Here is a 25067-nt window from a genome sequence, read left to right on the forward strand (position 1 = left end):
ATTTGACACCAACTCAGAGGCTCCAGTACATCGGAGCAGTGCTCGACACGTCCCTGGGGCAGTGTTTCCCTCCCCAGGAGAGGGCTCATCACATTCAGCAGATGGTGCACAAGTTTCAGCTTGCCCAGAGTGTCTCAGCGTTCGAGTTCTTGAGATTGCTCGGCCTTATGTCATCCTGCATTCTTCTGGTGCCGGAGGCCAGGTTGCGGATGAGATCTTTGCAATGGGCACTCAAGCTCCAGTGGTCTGAGTCCTCCGGCAGGATGTCGAACCCTGTTCAGGTGCCGTCCTCGGTCACCCAGGACCTTCTGTGGTGGGCTGTCGAAGACCATATGATGAAGGGGGCTCCATTTTGGCTACCCTGGCCGGAGGTGACAATCGTGACGGACGCATCCCTCATGGGATGGGGAGCTCATGCCAACGAGTTGACAGTCAGCGGTCGTTGGTCTCCGTCGGAGTCCAGACTCCATATCAATCTGTTGGAGCTGAGGGCCGTCAGGCTAGCCCTGAAGGCTTTTCTGCCGACTGTGCGAGGGAAGAATGTCCTGATCCTGATGGACAACACGGTGGCCATGCACTACCTCAACAAAAAGGGTGGGGGCAGGGTCTCTTCCTCTGTGCAGGGAGGCGATGCAGCTCGGTTCTGGGCAATCCAGCAGGAAGTTTCGATCTCGGCAGTTCAATCTGGCTAGAGATGAAAACGAGACGGCGGACGCTCTGAGCAGGCAGAGCGCGATCTCTCACGAGTGGGAGTTGGCTCAGGAGATTCTCCTGGAGATCTTCGCCCTTTGGGGGACCCCTCAAGTGGATCTCTTCGCTTCCAGTGTCAACCGGAAGTGCGAGAGGTTCTGCACACGGGAATTTCCTCCGAAAGGAGCCTTAGGAGATGCGTTCGTGGTGGAGTGGTCATTCCCACTGCTGTACGCGTTTCCTCCAGTCCCTGTCATTCTGCAAGTGCTGCGGAGGTTACGGAGGTTTGGTTCCCGGATGATCCTCATTGCTCCGGCGTGGGCCCGGAGGATGTGGTACCCGGACCTTCTCGACTTGTCCATCTGCCCTCCACGTCGTCTTCCCTACCGAGATGATCTGCTCTTACGGGAGGGGGGTCAGGTTCTCCATCCAGAGGTCAGATCCCTCAACCTTCACGCTTGGTTTCTGAAAGGTTGAGGTATAAGGATTGGGACCTTCCTGAAGACGTGATGGAGGTGTTTCTCTCGGCCAGACGGCCAGCAACAAAGTCCCTGTACCGTTGGCGTAAGTTCTGTGACTGGTGCAGGGTTAAGAATGTGGATCCTTTTTCATGTGACATTCCTGTAGTTCAGTCTTTTTTTGTTTTCTTTGGCCCACAGGGGCCTGCAAGTGGGTACCGTTAAAGGTTACCTGGTGGCGCTGTCCATATTTAAGCGCTCGTCTGAAGTGTGTTCCTATTTTAAAATTCCTTTAATTTCTCAGTTTCTGAAAGGGCTCACTAATGTGTTCCCTCCGTCACCTTTCAAGGTGCCCGGTTGGGATTTTAACCTTCTTCTCAAGTTTCTGATGGGTGCTCAGTTTGAGCCTTTGCATTCATGCCCTTTGAGACTGTTAACTCTTAAAACTGTATTTTTGGTTGCGGTCACTTCCGCTCGCAGAGTGAGTGAGTTACAGGCACTTTCAGTTAAGCCACCCTTCACTGTTTCAGAAGGACAGGGTTGTCCTTAGAGTTCGTCCTTCCTTTCTTCCGAAGGTGGTGTCGGAATTTCATTTAGGCCAGACGGTTGTTCTTCCGGCGTTTTATCCTCCTCCACATCCTGGTAAGGAAGAGGATAGGCTCCATAGGCTTGATCCTAGGAGAGCGTTAAGATTTTATATTTCACGCATGTCCCGGGTCAGAGTGGACAATCAACGCTTCATTGGTTACGCTGGAAAGCGTTTGGGACAAGCTGTGACGAAACAGACTTTGTCTCGCTGGTTTGTTTTGGCTATCTGAGTGTTACCGCTTGGCGGGTAAGGACCCACCGGTCGGCTTACGTGCCCATTCTACCAGGGGTATGACTGCGTCTTCTGCCCTACAGAGGGGTGTTCCTATTCGTAACATCTGTGGTGCAGCCACCTGGGCTTTGGTACATACTTTTGTACGTCACTACTCCCTCGATTCCATCCGGGCGCAATATCTGGCATTTGGCAAGGCGGTTGTTTACTGCGCAATTTGATTGGGCATTCTAAATTTCTGTTTTCTAAATTCTTTTCCCACCTCCTTGCATTGGTACTGCTTTGGGAGTCTGTCATAGATATGGAATACGTCGGAGGACCCAATCCCCTCGAAGAACAAGTTACTCTCTTACCTGGTAATGTTCTTTCGATGGGATGGTCCGACAACGTATTCCATATCACTCCCTCCCTGCCTTCCCCGCTACAGAATTTCTTATGTGATTGCAGCTTACGTTTCCGCAAGGCTTTGTGTGGTCAGACTGGCAGAAGACTGGTGCCACACGTTCCGGGAAAAAACTACAACTGAGGCTACGGGCGTCGTGTGTCCTACTTATAACATCCAGTGACGTCGGCTGTCGGAGGAGGTCCTCGAGGGCGGCGTATCGATGTAATCGACGCAGAAAGATTTTCCAAAGCAGCACAGCTGTGGTGATTACTGTCATAGATATGGAATACGTCGTCGGACCATCCCATTGAAAGAACGTTACCAGGTAAGAGTAACTTGTTCTTATTTTGCTGCCGGGGTGAAAATCTACTCAGGCTGGGATGCGCAGACGTCCATGCGCCGTTTCTTTTTAACCGGCTGCTCTTATTCCGCTGGTTCATCTTCGTTGTCATACCCTTCTTTGGATGCTTCGTCTGCTTCTGCATCGATGTTGGCCGCCGCTAGTTCCGCCATCATCTTATTGACCAAATCCATGCCGTGGACTGCTTCAGCTTCCTTGGCCCACTCCAAAAGCAGCATCTCCTTAAGTGCGAGGGATTCAGCCATCCTTGTTTTTTGATTGTTGGCAAGGTTTTTGGGATGCCTTCTGTGGCCTGCGGTCCTCGTGCCCTTGTGCTTGCTGCTGCCTGGATCTTCAGCTCTGTGACCTAGCTCTTTCACTGGGCCCCTGTGTCAGCTTGCAATAGTCAATGTTGCTGTTCACAAGCGTTCGCTGGTTGTGGGTGGACGATTGTGGGTGGCTGAATCTTGCACTGCAGCAGCTGTGCGGTCACCCCAAAAACTGTGGCCCAGGAGCAGTTTCTCTGGGGCTGCCTGTAGTGTTCTCCCCCTCCACCCCACCCCAGCTGTGAGAAGCCAGATATTTTCCTTTCTTTTATCCCTGCGCCACCCTTCCTTGGTTGGCGCCACTTAACCTTGCCCTGCAGGGATAAGCTACCGTGTGCTGCTATTCTGCAGCTCAGTCACTGTAAAAAGTGAATCTTTCAGTGTTGGGCAGCTTTTAATTCAGTTAAATGTTGCCACTTGTTTTCCTGCACGTGTAGCTGCTCTGCGTTGTCCTGCTTCCAATAAAGTCGTCTTGTTCTCCCCTGCGCCTGTGGACAGCTCGGATGTGCTGGAAGGGATGGGGGAATGTCAGTCAGCTTGCCAGTGGCACTCGCCCTGCTCAGGTTACCTGCAGGCCTGGTGAGGTATTTGTTCTACTTTTTCGTTGCTTCGGCCGGGCTGCTTCAGAGATAAATGAGCCCTTGCTGTCACCGCTTCCTTCGCTGTGGGAAGCTCTGCTGCCCTGCGGATGTGCTGGGAGGCCTGGGGTACTGATGGACTCCGTCAGCACCTCTCACAATGCTTTGTTTTGCCCCACGATGGTGTTTTTTTTTTTTTTTCTTCTCGTATCCCTCTTTTCCTGGGCCCCCTTGGGTGTGCCCCAAACCCCTGCTGTCACGGACTCCTTCTCTTGGTGGAGATCCACTGCCCTTCAGATGTGACGGAGGGGCTGTGGAATTGCCAGTCTCTTTACCAGTGTCGCTCCTGGAGTTCTGTCTGTTATGAGCACGATGCGCCGTAGCTGATCTTTGTTCTCTTTGGATACCAACACCTGCTGGATCCCGAAATCCAGCACTGGTGCCTGGGCAGATGAGAGGAAAGGAATGACAGGGGCTACCTTGCCCACCCCGGTTATAGGCCAAAAATGAACTCTTTGAACATCAGAGGCCTCTTGTCTCCACGTCTGTCCGGATCGGAGGTGGGCCTTTGATGTGAGTTGTCAGGGACTACCTGATGTCACCTGCCCCTGCCACCTCCCTTCCGTAGCGGGCACCAAACTGTCTGGGTCCCCATTGTAGTGGGGACCTGTATGCCCGCCCTAACCCGCGGCATGCTAATGGGGCAAGCACCTGATAGGTGCTGCCCTGGCCGGACCCACAACAACCCCACCTCCCAGCTTACTCCCCTGGGCCTTCCATACCAGAGGGCTCATGTTTATGCTGCCTTTTTGCCAAAAATGCACAATGTTGATTTAATTGAGCAAAGTGGCGGCGCCAGCTTCACAACCACCAATCCTTCACGTCTTCCTAAAGATCATGCTGCCATACAGCCGAAATTATCAGAAATGTGGATCACCTTTTCACCAACTTGGCTGTCCTGATGACAGTCTGCACCTCCCCAACCAGGTGACTGTTGTACCTCCTCTAACAGAACAGGCAATATGCATGTGCTTGTAAGTTCATACTATAGGAGTGCATGACCGTAACTTGCGTTGATGTTTGCACAAATTAAGGAACCAGGTTGACACAGTAATACTTCCAGGCTCATCAACACTGGCCACAGCTATTCATTTTTTTGCCAATTCGACTTTTATTGAATAACATGAGAGGATTAGAAAAAGACCTCAAGGAGACATGAGAATCAAACCAGCACCATTGGTTGACAGACCATAAACTAGATACCACATCTACAATGACCATTCTAAAGTCATAATAGGGCTGTTACTGCACGGGGTAAGCATGAAAGGTATATGATATGGCATTTATAACGCACCTATACACAAGTTTTGCAAAAGCGAAATAGCAAAAACAGCAGCTGGACAACATAAATCATAAAGCACTGGGAGATCAACTACTAACATCTGCAATAATGGGTGGATTCAGAAGCTACAATAATGTAAAGGACCTGTGATCATGGGGCTTCTAATGCAGGCTAGGATTATCGTTTTGGGCCAAATTGAATAAACGAGTCCCATTTATCCAGGAATTTAGACATTTCCCCTTTAAGATTGTCCCCAATCTTGCAAAAGGCTACAACAAACCATATTTTAACCCGCCATACCTTGATGTCTGGTGTAGTGGGGGACTTCCAATTATGCGCCACTAATACTCTGGCTGCAACTAGAAAGTGCGTGAGCAAACTGCCCTATCTTGCAGACAGCTTATAGTGCCCTTTAAGTCTTCATTTCGTAGTGGTACTACTACCAAGGGCTGTGTCAGGAGCCCTACACCATTAATCGGCTTAATTGGATCCAGAATTTCTTTCCAAGTCGTGCCTTGAAAAAGACCAAAAGTGGTTGAAACATTGGCAAAGGCAAAGACTGTACTAAACAAAACAGACAATTGTGATTAAAAACGGGACTGCATTGTATAATCTGTTCTTTCAGCTCAATATATGTGAGAGCCGAGTTTTAAATGGAACTACAACTTGTTTTGCATTCTTAGACTAGGTTTGGTAACCTTTCAGTTCCATTAGTTTGCGAAGTCGTTTCTTTCAGTCTTTTGGATGCCGACTGTTTTGCCAGAGCGCGCATTTACCTGGTACCCCATACTTTTGTCCTTTCTTTCTAATAGGTTTGTATTTTCGTGCTGGACCAGCAGATGTGGAAGAGTGTTCCCCGGGGTTTGTGCACACCTCCAACATCGGTCTGATACAGCAGGGTTCATCTTGTGAAGTCGTACAGGGGGTAAGATACCAGAAGAATAACATTTTATAGCTGTTCTCCTGTAGTGACACATATCTAGATGATTTGCCAGCTCTAGTCCATACAGTATACCATGCAAGATCCGCCTATAGGGGTATTCATGTCTTCCTCCCATTTTGCCATTTTAAGTATGTGGGGTTTTAAACTCTGTATAGTGTTAAGATCTTCCGGGAAGGTGTATCACCAATAAAGAGCTCTTAGGACAGAGTCGTATCCCGCTTAGCATGCCGCTGCACGCTTGCATTGGATACCCAGTGACTAAGTTGAATGTACGCGTATTTGCCATCATCGCGCACCATGAAGACCTGCTTGCATTTATCGAAGATCAGGGGCTGTTGGGACTCAAATAATTTCCCCAGTCCTTCTAGTCCCCATTCAACCCATCTCTGAAACCTACACCGTTGACAACCTGACAAACTCTGGCGTATTCCAGATTTGGTTGAGAGGGGAAGAGAACATAATTCCACAGGTACTTCCAGGCAGCTTTATCGCGTTCAGGGTCCTGTGCATGTTATCGAATGTCTGATGCCCTGGAATAAAACCTGTCTGGTCTTAGAATAGATCCGTCCTAGGAGGTATCCTTGTCTGCATGTTCTCTCCCCTCATCGACTGTGGTGACAGCAGCTACGCTTCAGTCGAAGCCGGCCTCTACATTCTCTACTGCAGCATCCCAGGTCGTTTCCAAGGAGATTAAGCTTCTTGACGCCATTGGGGAAAAGGTATTTTCCAATTCGGCTCTTCGGATGCATCAGGCTAATACTGAGCGTATCCTGGTGGTTACTAATGTTAAGCTGGTATCCCACATATTATCCCCACCAAAAATATCGCCGTACATATGGTCTTTTGTTTTTCCATAGGTGATATTTTTGGGGGGGGTCATTTGTGGGAGCAGGGGTGCGGGGGTGTCCCCCACAGGGTCCATGGCCCAATATCGCAGCAAAAATATTGCGATATTTTACTATCACGATATTTTTGTGGGGATATTAACACATGGAACCGTTAAGCTGGGGAAGGAGCTTGCAGAGTTCCAGGAATGTATGATAGGCTTGAAGACTTTAAGGGCAGCTTATCTGATGCCGAGTTCTGGTGCAGGATCTACTGGAGGCCGTGGCCCATCATGTAGACACTTCGCTTGAGGTCTTATAGTCAGAGTAGACAACTCCTGCCAGGCGTGACTAGGGGCTATATTTAAACCAGCAAGATCGAGGGGCCTCTTCTGAGAGCTCTGGCTACGGGGGTGACCCTAAGCCTTCCCACAAACAGTCTTGTGGTCGAGCCGATCCTGCTGAAGGGGCAAAGAAGGAGGGCGAAGGCCCTTAGTATTCAAGTACCGGCCCTGCCGGGGTTCCCTCACCGAGGGATAATTATTCTGCAGAATCCAAAGGAGCTCAAAAGCACTCAATCTGCTAGCACCAGCTCTGTTGAGCGCCTATCTGATGCCAGAGTTGTGGCGCAGGACCTGCTGGAGGCTGCGGCCCATCATGTAAACACTCCTGCTTGGGGCTTTATGGTTGGAGTAGACCTCTCCCGCCAAGCGTGGTTGCATGCTACAATGTTCTCGAAGGAGTTTCGGGATAAAGTATTTGATCTTCCCTTCGAGGCAAAGAGCTGTTACTCCTCCACCGAGTAACTCAAACAAAGGCAAGCACGCAAACGGCTAAATCTTTCTGTCCTTGCCAAATACCCAGCTAAAGAAGCTTATATGCAGAGGTCGGGAACCAGACAAGGGCCTTCTCAGGTTTCAGAGGGTCCCAGGAGCATGGAGCATTCCAGGCAGGCGGCTCCTCTGGTGTACCTCTGCGCAAGCAGCAAAGGCAAAGTGGGCGTTTTTTTCTTTTTTTTTTTTCCGCGTCATCATCCTCCTCTTTGGCAAATGGTGGTCCTGCCCCTGATAAATCGTCCAAATTATGTTTTCCATTGGTCACACAATGCTCCGGTGGGAGGACGTATATCGTCTCATCTGGAGGTGTGGCGGACCATGACAGAAGATCAAATGGGACCACAAACGCCAGATTTTCCTCTGAGGTTCTGGGGCTGCTTCAACTGGGGTGATTCCAGAGGTTTCTCAGTCTGGGACTAAACGTACCGAGCCTAGTCTTGGAGTTTCACGTCCTGTGACTAAATTGCTAGGGTAAAACCCAGAGGATCACGAATCGAGGGCTCTTTTAAAGACCAGCGGGAGTGGGGAGCTCCATTTAGGAGCTCTGGCTACCCAGCGTCGCCCTAAGATTTACCACAAAAAAATCTTGTGGTCATACCAGTCCTGCTGAGGGGGCAAAGAAAAGGGGCAAAGGCTTGAAGTCTTCAAGCACCAGCCCTGCCGAGGTTCCCTCACTGAAGGCTAGTTCTTCCGCAGAAAATAAAAGGGTTGAAAGGTGCTCCAGGTCTGCTAGTACACGCTCTGCCTAGGTTCCCTGTCAAAGGGCTAAACGGATCCAAAAGCCCCTACAATCCCTGTAGAGACTATGGCCCCACTAAAACCTGTCACCCAGATCACTTCAGGCAATGAAAAAATGGCATTTCAACCCACGTGGTCTGAAGCGGCCATTTTGACACACTCTTGTACACCAACGATGCTGAGAGGATTTTACACAATCTAGACGTCAGACGTGCTCTGAAGTTTTACTTCGACAGAACATGCCAACTTGATTTTCTCCACAACTCTTAGTTAAGTTTGGTTACCCAAAAGGGACACCAGCCTCGAAAGCATCCATCTCTCGTTTGATAACTTATGTATTTCCCAGGCCTACAAAATGCAAGGCCTTCAGCCCCCAAAGGGCATTCATGCACATCTGGTCTGTGGCAAAGCAGCTGCTGTTGCCTTCCAACAATGCATCCCTTGGGAGTCCATCGCCGGGGCTGCTACGTGGACTTCGCTATCAGCTTCTTTTGAAGGCGATGTCTTGACCCGAGCTCCCAGGCTGATGCCCAATTTGGCCAGGCAGTTGTTAAGAATCTGTTCTAATAAGGGTTTTCCATCCACCCGTCTTTCCTATGGTCCCACAAGTATGGAGGAAAGGAGATGGGATGTAGGAGTATGACAAAGTTACTCACCGTAGTGACCACCTTACTCCTAGTCCGTAGTCCCCTTTCCTCCATACGCCCACCCGCCGTCCCCTCCAATTATCCTCTTTTGTTGCTAAATGGTCTTGGACCTGGCGATAGAAAATGACTGAGGGGCGGAGCGCAGGAAGGTGGGGCTACGGTGCTGTGCGGTGGCCCCATGTAAAAATAAAAGGACAAAAAAGTAATTTTTTTGATGCTTTTAAAACGTGCTCCGGTCCTTTGTCATTTACTTCCACTCTTCATTGGGTATACACTCCAGCCAGGACTTTCTTGATTTCCAAAACTGTGGGGAACTCCCAGACTCTTCTCTTGTAGTGTGGAGCACTCCCTCACTAGTCCTCCATTGACTGGTCTTCTCACAATAGGGTGCAAGTCTCCGACGCGCAGTTCTCCGCACCTTGGTACACTCTCTTGCCAGGGCGTTCTCAGTACTCACTTTACACTTTGGGTGTGGGTCCCAGACTCTCAGCACTCTGCCTGGTCTACTCGCCTGCCATTGATTTCTCATCACATCGCAATTCAGTTTTTTCATAAACTCGGTCTGTGACTGCCTTTGCTTTGCTGGTCTCATCTGCATGCAGCGTCCCAGCTTCCTCGCCCAGGTCCGCCCTGCCAATGTCTTTTACTTCACTCTGTGTGCTATAATACACCACGAAGCGCCCCAGTGACCCACTTCCTTATTGGGCTCATTGGTGTTTGGTGGCTTCAGCGTTCTCGCTCCTTTCGCTCTCTCCAGCAAGGCACCTCCTCCTTCACTTGGCATCCGGCTTGTCCTCGCTGTTCTCCATGCTTAGGTCTTCTCTCAGCAGCCTCTCCCACTGTGAGACTGCATACAGCAAACTTCTCCCTTTTGGACTTCTCTCGGCGGCAGCGGTAACGGCTCCTCTGCTCCCCATTATAGCTGGCTGGCCTGCTTCTCATCTCCCCCCGAGTCGAATAAAGTTTATTTCCCCCCCCCCCCCTCTTCCAAGATGTTTGGTGCATTTGAATATCCCGGCAGCTATCACATGCTCAAAACAACTGGAGCGCGTCTGTTGCTTGCTGGCTCCAGCAATCCTCAACACTCCAGTCCTCTTCCCAGTGATCTGCGTTAAATACAAAAAGGTCAATGTCACGCTGGAACAAGTGGGTAGGTTATCAGGTTTTTGTAACGGAGTATTATTACTGGTGGGATATTCTTGTTTGATTTGACATGTCATGGAGGATTGGGGAGTCCAGAATGAGTTATGAGGCTCTAATGAAGAACCAAGATACCATGTACTATCTAGCGAGTCTACCCCATTCCCCTGTGGGTTGTCTTCCCCGCATGTGGTCCTCCCATAGATAACCACCCCCAGGGTAGCTTCTGCCTTTCCCTGGCCACATAAGGTGGGAGGTTTTCCCTTGGGAACCATTGACGACTTTGCTAGACTTGTTACAATATCTGGAGCATGACTGCCCAAGTCCTGCTCTCTATAGAGAAATCCAATCCATATTTTGAGCAAGTCCATGTAAATTATATAACTCCTACTTCCTGTCTCCTTCCTCCATACTTATGGGACATTCCTCCGTCCTGTGGGACGGGACAGGAGCACTTTGTAAAAGCATCCATCTCGGCTCTGCATCGCCCAACGGTCCTTTTCTCTGCTCATTCGGGACTGGACGCACTTGCATCTGCGGAAGAATTTCATCCTTTTTTCCTCCTCTTCTCTGGCTCTCGCTAGCGATCGCGTAATAGTCTGTCGTCTAAACTAGACTTTCCAGATTGTTCCTCGTGTCATCGACCCTTCGCGAGGGCGGATCCCCATCCTCTTTGTTTAGAGTGTTTGGGTCCGGATCACCGTTGGGACTCTGTTTTTATTGCGATTCCCTTTCGGTCCGGGCACTTCAACGTCGATTGGAGTGGTGGGAGGAGGTTTTTCGACGTCGTACTCCTTCGCATTTTCAATCTTTTATTGATGAAAAGAAGAAACGCTGATAAGTTGTTTACTTTTCAGAGTAAGGGAGACACCTTTCCGGGTTTGTCCCGGGCCGGGAGGAGCGTCAACTGCTCTATCACCGGGGCTTGCCCCGAGGTGCCTTTTGTGCCTAATAATTGTACAGGAGTTTTCTCCAACGGTCTCCGTAAGGGGCCTGTGGATACCAGAGTACGCTCAGAGGTCCCTCCTGTGGGGGCTGCTTGTAGACCTACTTCTACTGAGTCGTGGGGTACCAGAGCTCGCTCTGAGGCCTCTATCGGCTTCCCTTAAAAGTATCAGGGTGCGCCCCGAGGCCTTGGTTGGGCTTGGTGTTACCGAACGGATGCTAGAGGCCCGCTCTGGTAAGGCTGTGACCGGACTTGGGTCTGAGGTCCCTCGTACAGAGGCTAAGGAAAACATTTCTGAGAGGTCTGAGAAGGCCTCATCGGTGAAAGCTGTTTCTCGCCGTTCCCGCTCTTGTGGCAACGCCAGAACTATTGAGGGGGCAAGGAGTGGAAGTTCCTCTTTTACCGGCAGTGCCGAGGTCCTTCCTGTGAAGGCTAGTTTGGCTATTGGTATGTCGCAGAAACATTCCAGGCCACATAGTACCGGCTCGGCCGAGGTTCCTTGTGTAAAGGCTAAAATGAAGACCTCTGACCCACCGACTGGGACCCCTGCCTCACTTCCACGTGTATCGCAGTTCGCCTCAGGTGACAGCAAAATGGCGGCCGTTTCCGCCACGACCACGGTGGACATTTTAGGCTCTTCCCCCTACAACTACACCATCGGCCTCCGGTGTAGGAATTGGTTCTGTGGGTGAACATAAGATTCCTTGTGCGCATCCGTTTTGTCCAGTTTACGACTGGAACGATCGATTGCCCCTTCCGCACAACATCTTGCTGCCTGTGGGTTCGGGAACCCTTGATTTTTGTGGACACTTCTGGGGATGGGCCTGTTTGGCAACCCTCCCCTCTGCATCCCTGGAATTATCCTCCTCATGAGAGGCCTCCTCCGGCAGCTCCAAAACAGTCTCCGGAGGACGCTTTTTTCGGGAAATCTCGGACGCTCGTGCGTACCGACCCCACGAGGGAGTATTTCAAGGGTCTTTTTAGGGAGATATGCCCGCCTGTTCCTCCGGCTCCACCCGCTCCTCCGGTGCTGCCCTTACCTCCATTGTCCCCCGTGGACAAGGCAGTGCCTGACACGGTTCAGCAGGATCCTGACCTGTTGAATGATGCGCAGGGCGATCAGGACAGCGAAGACCAGCCCTGCTCTATCGGAGCTTTTCACGACCGGGTACTGGACATGATGTGCCTATTGGATGTTCCGTTGCCTGAGGCACCCGCTCCACAGAAAGGTGTGCTTTCGGGGGCGTTCACCTTGTCTCTTTCGGAGCGTACCGGCCTGTTCTTGCAGAAGGACGTTTTGGCTGAGGTCCGTAGGGTTTGGGAAAAGCCACACTCTGGACTTTACATCAATAAGAAAATTGACACGCGATACATCCTGCATTCTTTGGAAGAAGTGGCCCTATCATCTTGTCCGCCCCCCACCTCCTCCATGGTGGTGGCTGCGGCCACTTTACAGTCCAGTCCTCTTCTACGAAGGCTACTCGGGTTCTGGGGAAAGAGGACTAGCTCCTCGACTCCCTTGGGATGAAGATTTTTGCTAACTCTGTCCTGCAGCTCCGGCAGGCCAATGCAGAACTGGTGTTAGTGGGGGCGAATATGAAGATGTGGAAAGGTCTGTCGGAGTTCGAGGAGTTCATTCCAGTCGAGAAGCTGGTAGACTTTAAGGCAGGATTGTCCGATGCCGGGGTCCTAGCCCAGGATCTGCTGGAGGCCGTGGCTCATCATGTCGACACTTTGGCTCTGGGCCTTATGCTGGGAGTTGATATCTCTCGACAGGCGTGGTTGCATGCCTCCAAGTTCTCAAAGGAGGTGCAAGACAAGGTGTTGGACCTGCCGTTTGACTGTAAGGAGCTTTTCCATTCCACAACGGATGTGGAACTGACCAAAACGAAGGACAGCACCGAGGCGGCTAAGTCCTTGTCCGTCCTGGTTAAAACTCCTTTTAGAACCCAGAGACTGTTGTCGCAAAGCCGGCCTTACTCTGGTTTTAGAGGTTTTCTAGATCGGAAATCCCACAGAGTGGATACCCCTTCGAGTACTTCCTGCCGGAGGCAGCAACGGACTGTTTTTCTCCCACTCCTCAGCCTCCTCCTCAGGTTCAAGTGGTAACCCCACTGAAAAGCCTGCCAAATGAGGGTTCTCCACGCTTGCACGAGACCCCGGTGGGAGGATGCATTACATCTCATTGGGAGGTGCGGCAGACCATCACCGAGGACAGGTGGGTCTTGTCAGTCGCTCGGGACGGGCTTCCGCTTACCCTTACCCCACCCCTCAACCCTCCTTTCCAGGTCGTCCTCCCTAAAAGCTGAGGTTCAGAAACTGCTGGACCTCAGAGCTGTGGAACCCGTTCCCCTTGGGGAACGAGGGAATGGCTTCTACTCCCGGCTGTTTACGGTGCCCAAACCCAACCAGGCTGGCTTGCGCACCATCCTTGACCTTTCCCAGTTCAATATTTTCCTACCCCAAGAGAAATTCAAGATGATCACGACCGGCCAGATACGGTCCTTCTTGCAGATGGGCGATTGGCTCAGTGTGGTGGACTTTAGGATGCGTACGTGCATATTCTGATCTGGAATCCACACAGGAGATATCTGTTTCTCTCTGGTAGAGGAGCACTTCCAGTTTCGAGTGATTCCTTTTGACCTCAGCTCGGTGCCCCATGTCTTCACGAAGATGTCGGTGATCGCGGCCTATCTTCGTCTGCAGGGTATCCATGTGTATCCGTATTTGGACGACTGACTCTTACACAGCCCTTGCCCATTGAAAGCCACGTGCAATCTTCAGCTCCTGTTCCACCTTGGGCTGTCGGTGAACTGGTGGAAATCTTCCATGACGGTCTCGCAGGACTTGATTTTCCTGGGTTTCTGCTGGAACACGATTGACTGCAGAGTGTACCTGACCGGGGACAGAATGGTGGATCTGTTGGCCACGTGTCCAATGTTTGCGCAGCCGGAGAGCATGTCGGCCTGTTGGTTCCAGAGGCCAAGTTGATAATGATTCCGGCTTCCATGAGAGCGGACCTGGAGTGGTGGTCGTCTCTCAGCAACCTGTCGGTGGGGGCTAGTTTTCAGGACCCAGCCCCTATGGTGATGGTCACGACGGACTCCTCCCTTCTAGGGTGGGGTGCGACGTTGGTTCTTCTTCAGGTCTAGGATCTTTGGTCGCCTCAGGACAAGCTCCTCCAAATAAATCATCTGGAGCTTCTGGCGATCAGAATAGCACTCAAGGCGTTCAGACCGATCATTGCCAACAAAGTGGTCCATATCCGCACGGACAATGTGGTGTCAATGTATTACATCAACAAGCAAGGGGGCACCAAGTCTCCTCCCGTGAACCTGTCCATCCAGATTTGCGAGTGGGCGGTTCGTCATGGTGTCTGGCTAGTTGCAGTACACATTCCGGGCCATCTGAATGTCACGGCAGATGCCTTCAGTCGGCGGACGATGGTCTGCTACGAGTGGGAATTGAAGGCGGAGATCCTCTCATGGATTTCCCTGCATTGGGGCACTCCGGAAGTGGACTTCTTCGCGACAGCTGCAAACAAGAAACTTCTTCTATGCCTCCAGAAACGGGCTGATAGCTTCCTCTCTGGGGGATGATCACGGGATTCCATGGCACATGAGTTCTGCTTTCCCGCCTCTGGTTCATCGGACGATTTGCAAGCTGAAGAACACATTGAACTGTTCCCTTCTACTCATAGCCACGTGGTGGCGGGCCAGGTTTTGGTTCTCAAAACTTCAACACCTGTCGGTGTATCCACCGATCAGGGCTCACCGGTAACCTGATCTTCTTCACCAGGGAGATCAACAGCTGTGGCACCTCTCCCCACAATCGTTCAGCTTGGCGGCATGGTGCCTGACTTCAGGTCTTTAGAACATCTTAACCTGTCTGCGGATAACCTGCATATTATTCAGGCAGCCAGGAAACCCTTGACTAGGTCCCAGTACAGAAGCAAATGGCTCAGGTTCTGCCATTGCTGTTTACACAAACAACTGGACACAAGGGCGGCTACGATTGACACAGTACTGTCCTTTGTATCCAACCTAGCAGTCGGGCATTCATGTTCTGTCATGCAGAACTTATCTTTCGGCGGTATCCGCCTACCTATCTACGGACCAATGCTCTTACTCTCTGTCTAATCCAGTGGTTAAGAGACATTTCGCAGGTTTGGTGCGCCTTTATCCACCGGTTCGTAAACCGCACCCGGCGTGGGATGTGAATGTGGTCCTTACGGTGTTGTGCCATAAACCCTTCCAACCAATGGCCACGGTGGACCTTAAACACCTGTCGTGGAAGGTGTCCTTTTTGGTGGCTCTTACTTTAGCAAGGCGTGTGAGTGAGCTCCAGGCTTTGTCGGTGGAGCATCCCTTCTTGGTTTTTCACAAGGGTAAGGTGGTCCTACGGACAAACCCTGCTTTCCTGCTGAAGGTGGTCTGATTTCCATCTAAATCAATCAATCTCCCTGCCGGTCTTCTTCCCGAACCCTGCTTCAGAAGCGGAAAGGGTTCTGCACTACTTGGATGTTAGAAGGGCTCTTAAGTTCTATCTGGACAGAACTTCCAAATTTAGGAGCTCTTCTCACTGTTGGTGACCTTTGGTAATCCACAAGGTAAGCAGGCCTCTAAGGCGACCAGCTCCAGATGGATCGCTGCCTGTATTACGGAGTCTTACACTGTCCATGGACTGCAGCCTCCTAGAGGTATTCATGCACACCTGGTGCGGGGCAAGGCAGTCGCAGTTGCCTTTCAGAAATGTCCCCTGGGAGACCATCGCAAAGGCGGCTACTTGGGCCTCCCCATCGGCTTTTTGTAAACCTTATTGTCTAGACCTGAGCTCCAGGTCTGATGATCAGTTTGGTCAGGCTGTGCTGAAGAACCTTTTTCAGTAAGGGATTTTCCATCCACCCGTAGTTCCTGTAAGGAGTGCTTGGGAATCTCCCATAATTATGGAGGAAAGTGGACAGGACGTAGGAGTATAACCAGGTTACTTGCCGTAGTGACCACATCACTCCTAGTCCATAGTCCCCTTTCCTCCATATGCCCGCCCTCAGTCCCCTTTAATAAGGTTCCTCTGTTATTGCTTAAAGGTCTCTGACCTGGCGATAGAAAAGGACTGATGAGCGATGCGTGGGGCAGAGCTGAGATGGGGGGTGGGGGCTGCGTGCCGTGCCCTACGTAGAAAGAGAGGAAGGACAAAAATGTTTGCAAAATTTTTGATGCTTTTACAAAGTGGGTCGTGTCCCACAGGACGGAGGAATGTCCCATAAGTATGGAGGAAAGGGGACTATGGACTAGGAGTAAGGTGGTCACTACGGTGAGTAACCTGGTTAAATGAATACAGTAAAATAGTTTTCAGATCGTATATCAAATATATCTTTGAAGAATAACCATGCACACTTATCTAGGAGGCATCTTTCAATTTAATCTTTTCAGTTAAATAAAACATATATGGAGATATTTTCAGATTCAAACCTTTGTGGCAAAGGCCTCATTTCAGCTTCTCTTTTCATTATTTGCAAAACATCTACATTCCAGCACTGTCTTTTTCACACAAAAAAATATATATTTTTATTGAATTTTCAAAAGAACACACAGAATACCAGACAGGTGTTATGGAGCAAATAACTATTCAACAGGATACAGAAAGGTGATGCCTCTTTCTTCTCTCAAACTCTAAACGCCGTGTTCCCAGAACAAATAATTTTCTCCCCACCCGTCCCACCCCCCCCCCCCCTACAAACAGTGTTGTAGTCTCAGAAAATCTCTCAACGGGTCTATAATCCCAAATAGTGCCATACATATTCAGATTTGTGTTTCATGTCATACTAAAGGTTAATTGGCAGCAAGCAATCGGGGTCAACAGGTGCTATTCAAATCCCCATTCCGGTACATTGTTGGTTCGCTTTCCAAAATCCCATTAATTTCAATCCCCAATTCTCAGACGATAGGTCGCTCCTTACAGAGCCACCCTCAAAATGTCAGGGTCAGGGACTGGTAATGTATTTCTCAATGAAGTCCATCCATAGAACTTCATATTGGGTGGCTTGCCCATGAAGACGCACAGTAATTCGTTCCATGATACAAATATTGATGATCACATTCTCCCATTCCTTCTTGCTCAGTAGAACTTCCGCTTTCCACCTTATAACAATACATGCTCGGGCTGCTAACAGAATAGGACCAGTAAGCCCCGCAACTTTTACATATCTATCTTCCTCCTTCTCCAGCCCGAACAGAACCAGAAGAGGCATCGCCTCGTATTTAATTCCTTCCACATCTTTAATCCATCTAAGCACTTCGTCCCAGAACATTCTCGCCTTCGGGCATTCCCACCACATGTGCCAGTAAGTTGCCACCTGACCACATTGGCGCCAGCATCGGGGGCTTGTTGCCTGAAACATTTTGGACAGCCTATGGGGATCATATTGCCATCTATGGTGGAGTTTGACAGCATGCAATTTATACTGGGACGCAATAGAAACTTTAAAGGAGTTCCTACAAAGCTTGGACCATAGGACAGGGTCTTTTTCCATATCCATATCTGTGTCCCATCTTTGTCTGAGTCTAGTTGTGGAACCTCCTCGGGTGTCTATCAGTTTTATATATGATTGAGATCAAACCTTTGTCAGTAAGGGTGTCGAGTAATGTCTCAAAGGGGGTAAGCTCTCTCTATATTTTCTCCCTCCCATGCTTCTCTCGTCAGTACACCTTTTAACTGGAGGAAGTGAAATACTGATAGTTTCCCTATACCCAATTTATCCTCAAGGTCAGTAATTGCAATAAACTTGCCACCCTTCCAGAGTTGTCCAACCTTTCGAGACCCGCTTCAAACCAACTCTGAAACCTCCATTGATCCGGGATTTGCTCTCGGACACCCAGAGCCCATATGTGGCTCAATGGGGACGGCCATGTCGTGATACCTCGCATGTCCTTGCCCTCCCTCCAAATCGCCCAGATTGTACGCAAAATCAGATGCTGCCGTATTCTCCGCATTAGTTTGTCTTTCGGGACCCAGAGCCATTCCGCAAGGGTGACCGTAGTGAAACTGTGATTGCCCAGGTTTACCCACTGTAAATGTGTGTGCTTCCTCAAGTGTGGAATTTAAAACCCTCAATTGGGTGGCTACATAACTTTCAAGATCAGGTAGTCCCACCCCTCCTTTTTCCTTAGGCAGTATCAACATCTCATATGAGATTCTCATTTTTTTTCCCCTGCCACAGGATTCTTAATATAGCTTTCTTTACTTCACCGAAGAATATTTTGGGAATCTTTTATCGGGAGCATATGGAAGGGGTATAAAAACCATGGGAGACGCACCATCTTTTAATTGAGTTTATCCTCCCCGTCCATGAGATTGTAAGTTTCTGCCACTTCAACAGATCCATCTGGAACTTCTCAAGTAGGCGGGGGAAGTTGGACTCGTATAGGTCGTCTAATTGTCGTGCCACATTTATCCCCAAATATCTTAAAGTGGTATCCCCTACTATAAGTCCCAGGGCTGCGTACCTCTCTGTCCTCCTGTGTGAGTTCCCGTAAAGGGGAAAAAACGGATTTTGTTTTTGTTAATTATTAAGCCCGCGAGTTGTCCGTAGTGTTCAATCGCTGTGTCGCTCTGGGGATTGATGTGAGCAGATTAGTGATGTGCAAAAGCATATCGTCAGCGTATAGGGCAATTTTATATTCATCCCCCCCCCCACTGACATCCCTTCAACATGTGGATTAGCCCTGATTTTTCTTGCTAGGGGTTCGAGAAAGAGGACAACCAATATGGCAGACAGAGGGCATCCCTGCCTAGTCACTCTACCCAGTGGAAACCACCCCGAGTAGTCGGAGTTCACAGATACCGAGGCCTTAGGGGATGTTTACACCGCTTTTACTCCTCTTCTAAATCTCTCTCCAAGCCGTACCTTAGCCAATACCGCCTCTAGAAATCCCCACTCGACCCTGTCAAATGCCTTTTCCGCGTCAATAGATAGAAGTGCAGGGTCTCCTACCATCGTTTTGGATTCATGTATCAGTTGCAGGGTTTTACACATAGTGTCAGATCCCCGTCTTCCGAAGATGAATCCTACCTGGGCTGCGTGTATGAGGCGAGACCTATACGTCTCCAACCGAGCAGCTAGGATTCTCGTGTAGATCTTCGCATCTACATTAAGCAGTGATATTGGGCAGTATGATCCACAATGTTTGGGATCTCTTCCTTCCTTAGGGATGACTGAGATCAATGCTTCTGAGAAGGAGTCCTGTGCTACTCCTGTCTGCAATATATCATTAAACAACTTAACCAAAAAGGGGACGAAAGGGGATCAAAAGGTTTTATTAAAGCCTGCGGTATAGCCATCGTTCCCTGGAGCCTTCCCCAATGATAACCGCCGGACTGCACTTTCAATCTCTTCTGCTGTAATTGGGGCGTCCATCATGTCCGTCTCGGTATTAGTCCGTGCAGCCATATGCATTCCAGCCAGATAGTCATCTATAACTGCCCTGTCCTGGCTCGTTTCGGATCTATACAAGTGATGATAAAACCGGGAAAATGCCTCCGGGAACCCTGCCCCGTGTGGGCTCTGGGTGTCTCCCTCCCCTTCATCAATGGTTGCGACCCATCTTTCTTCCCTTTGCCCGCGCAGTCTGGCTGCTTGTAACGGATCGGCCTTGTCGCCTTTCTCATAAAACTTTTGTTTAAGTATTTGGAGTTTTCTCACGACTTGTGTTTCTCCAGCATGGGGTCTGGCATGGATTCACATGCTCATGAATATTCCCCGTCGTCAGGCTGGGAATCCTCGGTAAAGAAAAAACCAGTATCAGTTTCGTTTCTGATCTGTCTTTCGTAGTAATAACCAATCACTGGTCTCTGCGTCATACTGACCACAGCCAATGACTGCCCTCTACCTAAGCACTGCCTCTGACAGCCATCTTCAGATTTTTACCGCACGTTCATGTGTTGGGATCCTCGTGCTATTGCTCTCGAGCGTTAGTGCTATTTTTCGCGCTTTTTCACAAAAAACTTCAATTCTTTCGGTCAAAAGAGCCTCAAGCTCCACCGATCCTACATCCGATCAACGGGGACCCGTGTCGGATTCGTCTGTGCCCCTCAAGGGTGAAGATTTCGTCGAGCTACACTTCGGAGGACTCCAGAAGCTTCTCAGGCCCGGTCTCGGAGATGGCCCAGGAGAAGGGAAGCTCGACGCCCGGAAAGCTGTTCAGGGTCTGCCCTGGATGCCAGCTGCAGAACGTCTTTAAGGAAGACGAACACTCTTTCTGCCTTTACTGCCTTCATGAGGACAAAACGCACGTGGAGAAGGACTGTGCGTTTTGCGGCAACATGTCGGAACGGACCATGAAGGACCGTCATCAACGCCTCGCCAACTGGCTGGAGGGTAAGAGCCCGTCTGGCGAGAAGAAGAAGAAATCCGAGCGGTCTTCTAAGACCTTTGAGGGCGCCCCGGCGACGGGGGCCCAACATAAGGCCAAGCACCGCGAGTCCGCTGGCACCGGGAGCGCCGAACGGTCGGGCTCTACGGGCGCCAGGCAGGGCGCACCCTCCCCGGCACCATCAACCACGAGCCAACGCTCTGGGTCGGGGTAAGAGGAAGGCCGAGTACCCGGCGAAGCTCCTGGAGAGGCCCCGGTCGAGCTCTAAGGCAGAGGAGGAGCGTGGCAGTGCCCCCTCCCTCAAGGATAAGGCGGTGAGCGCACCTAAGGTGGTGAAGGCCTTGATCCATCCGACCAAGCTCTCTATCGAAACGGTCGCGGCGGCCCTGGCTCAGCCTGTGGAGGCTGCGCCGGTGGTGGCGACCTCAGGGCCCAGAATCTCCCTGCCTCCTCGGAGGGAGTCTTCTTTTGTGCCCATCGATAGGACCCCCGTGAAACCCTCCGTGGGGAAGAAGGGGGGGCAGGGCGTCGTCGTAGATTTGGCCTCAACCTCAGAAGAGGAGCTGATCGAGGTCTTAAGCCACGGCCTAGGCGTGGAACAAGGCCAGCCCGTCGGAATGGACCCCGACGCGGGTGACGACGACGACATCGTCGAGGATACCGACGGGGCCCCTGCTCGCCCGTCGGATTCCCCTCTGCCAGCGCCGCGAGACAACTCGGCGGCCATTTTGTTGGCCATACAGTCCTTATGCACCGAGATAAGGACGAGGCTACCGTTACCGACGGAGGAACCTCTCCCGTCGGGGGATCCAGAACCGGGACCTTCTGGTGTTCCCCCTACCAAGAAAAGAAGGATCCATCCTCCACCTCCTTTTCAACCGTCGCGCCCCGTCCAGCCCTCCTCCCCGTCCACCCGAGGGGATGATACGGGGACTGACACGGCAGCGACGGGTACGGACGACGAGGCATACGACGAGGATTTTCCGTCGTCGCCCCCCACCAGGGCTTCTCCGCCCGACGAGATCGGATCTTTCCACTCCATGATCTCCAGGGCTTCCGAGCTTTTCCAACTCTGCCCTGAGGAGAAGAAAAAGGAAGGCTTCCTTTATCAGCGGCGCGAGGCCAAGAGGAAGACGGTCCTCGCGGTGCCTCTGTTGGACGACATTTGGGATGAGGGCCTTTCCCTCCTCAAGAACCCTTCCACTACGCCAGCTAGAAGAGACCGGTACGAGAAAAAGTACCGGGTCCCGGACACGGCCCCCCTATGCCTCCGGGCGCAGCCTACCCCGGACTCCGTCGTCTCCGCGGCAGCCAGGAAGAAAGCGGGGGGGGGTGCGGCCTCCACATCGACTTCCCCGCCGGACGGCGAGGGAAAGAAATTGGATGCTATGGGACGTAGAGTCATCTCGTCGGCAGCGACGACGATTAAAGCGGCCAACGCCTTGGCTATCGTGGCCCGCTACGACAGGGAGCTCTGGTACAAGATAGCTCCCCTGCTGAATTTTCTGCCGGACGACAAGAGGGCGGAGGCCCTTGAGATCCTCCAGGAAGGTGAAGTGGCTTCTGACCACGCCATCACCGTGGCGACGGACATCGCCGACACTGGGTTCCGCCAGCTGGGCAACGGCGTTTGCCTTCGACGTCGTGGATGGCTCAAAGCTACGGACTTTCGGCAGGACGTCCAGACCAGAGTCCTGGACATGCCCTTCGACGGGAACAACCTGTTTGGAAAGACAGTGGACGATTCCCTTCAGGCCATCAAGGCGGATACTGAGACGGCCCGGGCCCTTGGAGTCCTGCAGCAACGACGGACGCCCTTTCGGAGCGGCGGAGGCAAGGGCGCCTCCAAAGGTTCCGGCGGCGGTTTCGCTGCCTACCGTCAAGCGGCCCGCTCGTCGTCGCAAGAGGCCTACAGAGGACGAGGCAAGTCTAGCGGACCCCGCCGTCGTCGCCAAGGAGGTCAAGGCGGCAAGGCCGCGTCCAAGCAGGATTGAACCGGCCGTGGGGTCGGGCCCCCACCGAAGCACCCCGGTGGGAGGCCGGCTGGCGGGCTTCGTCAGCGTGTGGGAGTCCATCTCCACCGACCGTTGGGTGCTGGACGCCCTGGCCCGGGGCCACGCGCTCGAGTTTCAAAGAAGGTGCCCGCGCGTCCCCCCCGTGGCCAGGAAAGAACTTCACGTCCCTCAACTTCTCCTGGAGGTAAAGGCGATGCTCAGAAAGGGCGCCATCGAACTCGTCCCAAAGAGGCTTCGGGGCTCCGGAGTCTACTCGCGATACTTCCTCGTCAAGAAGAAGACGGGAGGATGGCGCCCCATCCTGGACCTGCGACGGCTGAACAAGTTCATCAAGGCGCAGAAGTTCCGGATGGTCACCCTCCAGCACGTCCTGGGTCAACTGGAGGAAGGAGACTTCCTATCGTCGTTGGATTTGGAGGATGCCTACTTCCACATTCCCATCCTAAAGGGGCACCGAAAATTCCTCAGGTTCGTGGTCCAAGGGCGTCATTACCAGTTCAAAGCCCTTCCCTTCGGACTACGGTCGGCACCCAGGGTATTCACCAAGTGCCTCGCACCGGTGGCGGCGCAGCTGCGCCGCGAGGGGATTCACGTCTACCCCTACCTGGACGACTGGCTCATCCGCGCCAAGACGAAGGAGCTCGCCGTGGTCCACACGGCAAGGACCGTCCAACTCCTCACGGACCTGGGATTCTCCGTGAACTACGCCAAATCCCACCTGGGGCCCGCGCAAGTCGCACTGTTTCTGGGAGCGAGGCTCGACACAGTGTCCCTTCTGGCCTCCCCGTCGGAGGAGAGGACCAGGACCATCTTGGGCAAGGTGCAACGGATGTTGGTGGCCGACGCGGCCAAAGTGAGATCCATCAAGTCCCTCCTCGGGATGATGTCTTCCTGCATCTACCTCATTCCCATGTGCAGGCTCCGGATGCGCCCGTTGCAAGAATTCCTGGATGCGCGCTGGATCCAGACGGGCAGCTTCGAGGAAAGGATCAAGCTCGACGAGAGTTCCGACGAGCGATACGGTGGTGGGGCACCCGCGCGCATCTGACGGCGGGCATGGACTTCCAGACCCCAGCCCACCAGGAGACTGTGACCACGGATGCCTCCCTGGAAGGGTGGGGAGCGCACACCGAAAATCTGCACGCGAGGGGACTCTGGCTCCCGACGGAGAAGTCCCTGCATATCAACGTCCTGGAGCTCTGTGCAGTGTTTTGGGCCCTCAGGTCCTTCCTTCCGTCCCTCAAGGGCAAGGTGGTGAGGATCTTCACCGACACCACCACCATGTTTTACATCAGGAAACAGGGCGGAACCAGGTCCCCAGCGCTGTCCAAGGAGGCGCAGGACCTGTGGCATTGGGCCGTCGCCCAAGGGATTTTTCTGGTGCCGTTTCATCTGGCAGGGATAAAAAACACCATCGCCGACTCACTCAGCAGGGAGCTGCGCTCGTGCCACGAGTGGGAACTACGGCAGGATCTGGTGGATCGCCTCTTCCGACGGTGGGGCACACCCCAGATCGACCTGTTCGCGACGGCGACGAACACCAAGTGCCGGAGGTTCGCCAGCAGGTTTCCCCAGACGAGGAGCATGGGCGATGCTTTCTCGTTCCCCTGGGAGGGCCTGTTCCTCTACGCGTTCCCTCCCTTGCCTCTGCTAATCCGGCTCGTCAACCAGCTCAAGAGGTCACGGTGCAGGATGATCCTCGTCGCACCTGCGTGGCCGAGGCAGATATGGTTCCCGGACCTTCTGGACTTGTCAGCGTCCCCGCCGATCAAGCTGCCGGCGGACGCGGATCTACTCTCCAGGGAAGGAGGCGCCATCCTCCACCACGACCCCAAGTCGCTGAACTTGCAGGCCTGGCTCCTGCAGCGCTAGAGTTTGGAGGATTCGACATACCGGCCGATTGCAGAGAGGTTCTTGCAACGGCCAGGGCGTCCTCGACTCTTAAATGCTACGGACACAAATGGAAGAGGTTCTCTGTCTGGTGCCACGCACAGAAGATTAACCCTCTAGGGATTACGGCTCCCCAAGTACTGCCGTACCTGGTGACGCTGGCCAAAGCTGGTTTGGCACACGCGTCCATCAAGATTCATCTTGCTGCGATCTCCCGATACACCAGAACCACGGGGCGGACGTCCTTGTGGTCTCATCGTCTGGTGAAAGAGTTCATGAAGGGACTGTTCAGATCGTTCCCGCCGGTGAAGGCTCCGGCCCCGGCGTGGGAGCTCAACGTGGTGCTGACCAAGCTCATGGGACCTCCGTTCGAGCCTCTGCACTCGGCCCCGTTGAAGTTTCTATCGTGGAAAACAGCTTTTCTTGTGGCCATCACCTCCGCACGACGAGTGGGAGAGATCCAGGCCCTTTCCTGCAAGGCCCCGTACTTGACTTTCCACGACACGAGGGTAGTGCTCAGGACGCACCCCTCCTTCATGCCCAAGGTACCGTCGGACTTCCATCTCAACGAACCCTTGGTGTTACCTGTGTTCTTCCCGTCGCCTTCGTCGCCGGCTGAGAGGACTTTGCACTCGCTGGATGTAGCTAGAGCGCTGAAGTTCTACGTGGACCGCACGAAGGGGTTTCGGAAGACGTCACAACTCTTTGTGAACTTTGGACCTGTCAATCAGGGGAAGGCTCTCTCGAAGGCTTCCATCTCCAGATGGCTCTCCGGCTG

At 52.2% G+C, this 25067-nt stretch overlaps 1 protein-coding gene across 6 annotated transcripts in view; it reads left to right on the forward strand.

Annotated features, from left to right (window-relative positions):
- GNB4 (G protein subunit beta 4) overlaps positions 1 to 25067 on the forward strand; it is a 1465460-nt gene that overhangs the window by 748840 nt on the left and 691553 nt on the right. For 3 of the 6 annotated variants that reach the window (XM_069618681.1, XM_069618683.1, XM_069618680.1), the window contains exon 2: positions 5752 to 5864. The exons of the other annotated variants lie outside the window; for them this stretch is intronic. The gene's annotated coding sequence lies outside the window, so the exon portion shown is untranslated. The remainder of the gene's footprint in view (positions 1 to 5751; positions 5865 to 25067) is intronic. 6 annotated transcript variants of the gene reach the window in all.

Source organism: Ambystoma mexicanum, chromosome 10, assembly GCF_040938575.1.
Source record: "Ambystoma mexicanum isolate Mex_15411 chromosome 10, UKY_AmexF1_1, whole genome shotgun sequence".
NCBI classification, from domain to species: Eukaryota; Metazoa; Chordata; class Amphibia; order Caudata; family Ambystomatidae; genus Ambystoma; species Ambystoma mexicanum.